Source organism: Choloepus didactylus, chromosome 2 (genome assembly GCF_015220235.1).
Source record: "Choloepus didactylus isolate mChoDid1 chromosome 2, mChoDid1.pri, whole genome shotgun sequence".
NCBI lineage: Eukaryota > Metazoa > Chordata > Mammalia > Pilosa > Megalonychidae > Choloepus > Choloepus didactylus.
Window position 1 is genome coordinate 114,237,517 of NC_051308.1, and position 6,723 is coordinate 114,244,239.

At 42.2% G+C, this 6,723-nt stretch overlaps 1 pseudogene; it reads left to right on the forward strand.

Annotated features, from left to right (window-relative positions):
* The first annotated feature begins 2,701 nt into the window (after positions 1-2,701).
* LOC119517671 lies at positions 2,702-4,684 on the forward strand (annotated as a pseudogene).
* Positions 4,685-6,723: the final 2,039 nt, after the last annotated feature.

A 6,723-nucleotide genomic window follows, 5' to 3' on the forward strand; every position in this document is an offset into this window, starting at 1 on the left:
CTAATATTCTCGGTGTTTGTGGGCATAGCTATGTTCATATAATCTGGTCCCTTCCTGATCTTATAGTCTTCTATTTAACCCTCTCTATGCTGTCATCCTCTCTAAATTCAGAGACTTAATTTTGCCATTTAATCATGTCAACAAGCATTTACAGAGCATCCGCCATAAGCCAGGCACTGCTGTAGGGACTGGGAGTACAAGGTGCTTACATTCTAGTGAGGGAGCAAGATATTAAATAAGCAAATACGTACTATACCAGGTGATTGTGATAGGTGCTAAGAAGGAAAATAAAGCAGAGTAAGAGAAGAGAGAGATAGACAGTGATGGGTGGTGGGAGGGGTTTGCAGGTTTTTACAGGGTGCCCTGACATTTGAGGAGAGACCTAAATGAAATGAGGAATTAATCATGTGTTTACCTTAGGGAACCATATTCCATGCACTGGAAACAGCAAGCATAGAGACCCTGTGGCAGGAGGTTCTTTATCATCACCTCCTAGTTACCTTTTTCTAACATGTTTAAATAATTTCTTCCTTAAAGTATGGAGACCAAAACTGTATTTAAGGAGCGTTCCACTAAGGACTTGTAATAATAATGATGATAAAGATAATCATACTTACATTTATGTACTTACTGTGTACAGTCACTCTACCAAGAATTTGGTACACCTGTTTCTTCAGTCAGCCCTCCAGGCACCCTACTCTACTGCCCACATTTAGGTGGGATAGCCAAGGCCGGCCCAGGGTTACCCAGCTCGAAAATGACAGAGCCAGCATTCAAACCCAGGTGGTCTGGCTCAGAAGTGAGGGAGGGTAAACGTATTCTTGTTTCGTTTGCAGTACACATTTCATTTGGTTTTCCTTTTTAATTTGTTCATTCAACAAGCATTTCCCAGGGACCTGCTCTGTGCCAGGCATTGTGCTATGAGCTAGGGATGCAGAGATGAATAAAAAACCTCAGACAGAGCCCTTAGGAAGCCCCAATCCAGCAGGGAGGAGAGGAGAGCCTAGAGCTGGAATGCAGCGCACAGGACGAGCCCTGCAGAGGAGGCTTCCACACAGAGTGCACACCAAGCTGTGTTTTCAGAAAGCAGAGCAATAATTCCTGGACCCCATTTCCTGGGTTATGGTGGATAGCTCAGAGCCTACTGTTCTGTGTGGATAATTTGAGTTGGTTTTAGGCATAATAATAACTGTAATAATAGTTACTGTTTATTAAAGTAACCATGTGCCAAGTATCATGCTCAGACTTTTACATACAGAAAAATAATACTGGAAACAGCTAATACTTCTCAAGTGCCTACTATGTGCCAGCAGAGTTCTAGACACTTTGTCTCTACTACAACTGTGCTGTGACAGGGGTAAAAGGCCCTGCAAAGGCCTGCATCTGCATGTTCACAAGCTAAAGGCAGATGTCTACTGAGTGATAGAAAAGGTGAATAATGAATCTGTTGAGATAATCCTAGAACAAATAAACTGGCCTGAGGAGTCACAATGACATGTGCACATTAAGGAAGGAAAGAACAGAAAGTGGGAAGGAGTCAGAAAACACACTCCTCCAAAACCAAAGGAAGCTTGATTTGGTATTTTTCCAGAAGAACTTACTATAGGGATGTCGTCATACATTTATTACAGGGAGTTAAAGACTGATAGATCCTTTGGTCTTTTAAATGTTTGAATAATGATGAAAATGGATCCAAAATAATAAGGCACTTATCTACCAAAGCAGTAGAAGAGTCTTCATATAACCTTCCTATAGCTCAATTCATTCTTCAGGAAGGGGCAGAAAAAGAAATACAGAAAACTGAAGAGAAGAGAACCTCATTTTGGAACTGCCTTCCTTCTCAACAACATCTCACCTCTTGTCTTTCTTCTTGTTTTAATTTTCTTCTGAATCTGTAAATAGTGAAGACCAAAGAAATAGAAGATACATGTGGAAGCTTTTACCAACAAATTTGCCTTGGCAGCTGCTATTCCATGGAGGGGAAAGTACACCAAGCTGATATCTGATTTTTTTAAAATAAGATTTCTTAAGTCCTTAGACTTTTAAGGGTAAGACAAATATAAATACTTATCTACATACTATTTTTAGCAGCTGTGTAATAATGAGATTTATATTTTAAGGGCAAAACATGGCTATTTTGCCACTGGAGTTCACTGCTCAGATCTTTTATAGTGCTTTAAAATTATATTTTTGGTCCATCACTTTGAGGACATCACTTGTCCACAATGAGCCCACCTGTCTTTCTAGCTATGACCTTGTTATGAAGTGTCTGCACTCACTGTGCAAATGTTCATGTATTATCCATTTAAGCAACATCACAGTGCTATCACTCAAGGAAATTGAACATAGACATAGCTCTTTCCCTTCTCCCTCTTTTTAAATGTAGCAAATACCTTTTATGTTCCCCTTCCTCTTCCCTTTCCCCCTTCCCCCTTTTGGGAAAGTGCCAGGAACTAGATAGATTTAAATGAGCAATAGATGGGACTGAGGGAGTGATCCACAGGAAGCCTGGCTTCTCATGCTTCGTCCCAAGGCATGCTGCTGGCCAGGCTACTTAAGCACCCTTTCAACAAGTGAACTCCGTGGGAGATCCTGATGGAAGACTCAAGGAATTTGGGAAACAGGACCACAGAGGTTACACTTTGGGATCCTGACCATGAGTTGGATTCCTCACCTTGCTGAAAAGAGACACTGAACCTAAATGGCGCAGCATGACTTTGTTCCTGCTTGGCTGAATTTCTCAACACTCCAGTCAGTTAAGTCACCTACAGCCACCTTTATAAAACACAGAGGGCACCTACCTCAAGGAGAGTGTAGATTTGGAGTGCGCTGTCTCCAACATAATTCCTCTGATGGCTTTTTTAACACAGACCCTTATGAACTATAGGAGATTCCTGGCACCCTCCCTATTCTGTCACAATTCTGTGGACTCTGTTGTCTCTAAGGGAGCATATGCTGGAATCACTGGGAATTTGTCTGGTTGGCATGTTTCTTCCCAAGGTCAGGCTGGCACAAGCCAGTGTAGCAGGCGTGGCACAGGGAATGGCCATCTACAGAGATTAGGAAAGAAAAGAAAGAAAACAAGGTGGAAACGTTGCAGTTTGAAGAGGAAGACTTTCCTTCTTTAAATCCAGAAGCTGGCAAACAGAATCAGTCATGCTGACCTATTGGACACCTTCTGGAGTGTGGGAACACCCACCTAGTACCAAGCAACCCTCCAAGATGCTGGTCATTAAAAAAGTTTCCAAAGAGGATCCTGCTGCTGCCTTCACTGCTGCATTCACCTCACCAGGATCTCATCATGCAAATGGGAACAAATCATCAACCATGGTCAAAACTGTCTATAAGAACCTGGTTCCTAAGCCTGCACTACCACCTTCTAAGCCCAGTGCATAGAAAGCTAACAGAATGGAACACAAATCAGGGTCCCTTTCCTCCAGCCGGGAATCTGCTTTTACAGTCTGATCTCTGTTACCATGTACTGGCTGGTGGCGCAGTGCTACGCTCTCCCAAAGAGAGTCCCTCCAGCACCACCCCTCCAGTTGAGATCACCTGCTCTTGTCTAACCAAGTTAACCCACCAAACTACTGACAGAAAAGTGAGCTCCTAAATACTCTGAAGGGTGCCCAGAATGGAGATGTCTCAGAGAACAGACACTGTGAAAAGCTGGAGGGTTTGGAGAACAGCACACCTGAACCAAAGGAAAGTGGAGAGGAAGACTGTCATCACAATGGCCTTGCTGTTCCTGTCGTGGAGGAAGGGGAGGTCCTCTCGTGCGGGACACTGTTATCGAGTTCTGACTTGGCGGGCCTGGGCCAGGGGAACTGATCAGCCCCTAGGAAAGGTAGTGGGGCACGGGTGGTTGCGCCCTCCACGGCCCCCCGGGCCTGAGAAAGTGGAGCCGAATGCAGGCCCCATTTCCTCACCCCAAAGTAAAAACCATTGGGGAGGGCTTGCCGGAGAAAACCGCCCCCTTTACCTTGCCCACCCACTCCCCGTTGCCAGAGCAACTCCCCCACCGCCAGTGCGCATGCACCGTTGCCAGAGCAACTCCTGCCCGTGACAAACAGCTTCCGCGTCCTCTCAGAACCAATCCAAGCCTTTAACCCTTACAGCTACCCCGCCCTCTAAACCGCCCGATATAAACTTGTACTCTCCCCTAATAAAGCTCGCTCTCTCTTGGTTTTCATCATCCTAAAAGAAATCGTGTCCCGCCTGTTCCTTTCTCGCCGCCCTCCATACTTGCACGCCTCCCGCCGGGGACCTGGCCAAGTCCCCCGCCTCGCCCTCGCCTCCGGGAAAGAGCCCCCGCCGCCGGTACCCTCGGAGCAATCCTGGGAGCCTAGGATTTAGCAACCGGCCGCCACCCTCCCCCAGACGAATCAACTGCGACCGCACTCTCGCACTCTCTGGAAGCAGAGCACAGGTTATTGAAAGCAATGAGATGGCAGGAATATCCTGAAAATGATGAGACTTGCCTTACCCTCCTTGACAATGAGCTCAAAGAGTCCCACATGAAGACAAAGCAGCTGAAAAGAAACAGCTTTGGGAAGAACGGGTTCTCACCGAGCCGTAGTTCCAGCCTATTCTCCCCTTGGAGGAGCACACTTGTAAAGTGGAGTTTGAGGACTCAGATACAGAAACCAGTAGCAGCAAAATTTCAGACGATTATGCCTGGAAGTAGGCAAATAAATGCTCACAGTTTAATCGGAACAAGTAAATTCAGCTTGTGTGTTTAGAGAGTAAGCAAAAGAAATCATTCGTTTCTTTTCCTTTTCTTGTGTTGTTGAATACTTCATGCACAAGGGAAATAATCATAACCCAAAGAGAGAGAGTGATTGGGTTGTTTACTTTGTGGTGGTTGTTCTTCTGTTATCTGCTTAATAAAAAGAAGTTTGTCAAGACAAAGTTTAGGTGCCTTACAGAGTCTCAGTTCTATAGAAATTTGGTCAAGAAAGCTATCCCATTTGTGTGTTTGCATTCAGGTTCTACGTGGTCAGATAATTCAAGAAACCCTGTTTATAATGAGTGCCTCTGAAATGTTAATCACAGTTGATAAATTCATGCTTGCTATTTAACCTGTGTATAATATGGCAAGTTTACAGCAGAAATTGGGTTTATTAAATCTCTAAACCTCTGATTTAACAGATCTGTGCTATGGAGCTGTCTTTTAAAAATCGTGCACTGATTCCCAGTTTGATCAAATTATATATAAAATTATTTTTAGAAGAGGTGGCTTATTAACAGGGAAGATTGTTAAATTACAGTTATAGGAATAGCTTTAGATGTTTAGGAGTTTCTTTTTTATTAGGGAAGATTCAGCCATCATTGCGGTGTTTTAAAATCCCAAGGACATCAGAAGGAAGTATCCATCGTCAGATTCTTTTTACTAAATGGCTTCAAAGTTTTTGCTTTAACATCTACAGAAAGACTCATTTTTCTGATTCAAACCGATCAAATATTCTGAGTGAAACAAGTCATTCATTTGCCTATGATTTTTTAGAAAAGTTGTCATTTTGTTAAAATACTGTACCTATGCTTAAACTAAATTTGCATTGACTATATTTTCATATATATATAAGTGGTGAACTCAGTTTCTGAAATTAAACTTTTTATTTGCAAAATAAAAATTTTGTGTGGTGGGAAAGATTTTTGTAATATGTGTATATACACAAAAAAAAATACTGGGTGAGACACAGGTGGAAGCTGGCAGTAGAGAGAAGAGGAGGCAGTGATCTACAGCAACAGCTTCTACTATCAGCCCATGGGACATTCACCCCTGTGCTCAAGCAATAATTGTCAATTCAAAGGGGTGATTGAAGTTATAATTATATTAATTTAATGCTGATAATTTGGATATTTTATTTTATTTTTGACTGTTTGTATAACTTTAGCCCTTAAGCAAATGTGGCTTTCTTTTTCCTTTTTGGGTACAGCTATAAAATATTTGGATATAAGAAATGTTGTATTATTCTTGCAACCTTGAAATTCAGGGTGGACTGTAAAATATAAATTTTTGTGATATTTCAAAGATTAGGATTATTTTGATAAGATTATTTACAGATTTAAAAGACATGGTTATCACAAGTCTGTTATGAAGGGAAAATTACTGCATAAGATAACTTACTTAGAATAAATATTTTGCATCAGTTTGGGAAAAAACATACTGGCCTGCCGTTATGGTCAAGCCTCCATGCATTCTGGGAAAACAGAGGCAGAGAGTCAGGAGCATTAGACCAAGAGCCGATAACAAAAGCAAGCAACAGCTGGCTTTTCAAAGGAAGGATTCCACATGACGCTGAAGCTGCTGATCACACAAAACCTCCCTTCATCTGGGGTGTGGGACTGGGCAGAACACAAGGAGGCATGGCCAGGTGACAGGTGGAAATGTGAGAGTATAACAACGGAGTGGCTGAGTGACATCTGAATCAGTATATGCAGTTTGTGGAGCTGGTAACAAACAGTGAACAAACAATAAACAATGGACTATAGTTATTAATACACTTGTAAAAATGCTCTTCCCGGAATTATAACAAATGTACCACACTAATGCAAAGTGTTAATAAAAACTCTGTATTTAATGCCATATTTTTCTGTAAACCTGTATCTTCTCTAATAAAAATAAAATAAATTAAAATAATTTTTAAAAATCAAGTGTCATGGTGCCAAACAGCTGATAGTTTGCAGATCCAGGGATGTAAGGTGGTTCTTCTGACTCCAGGT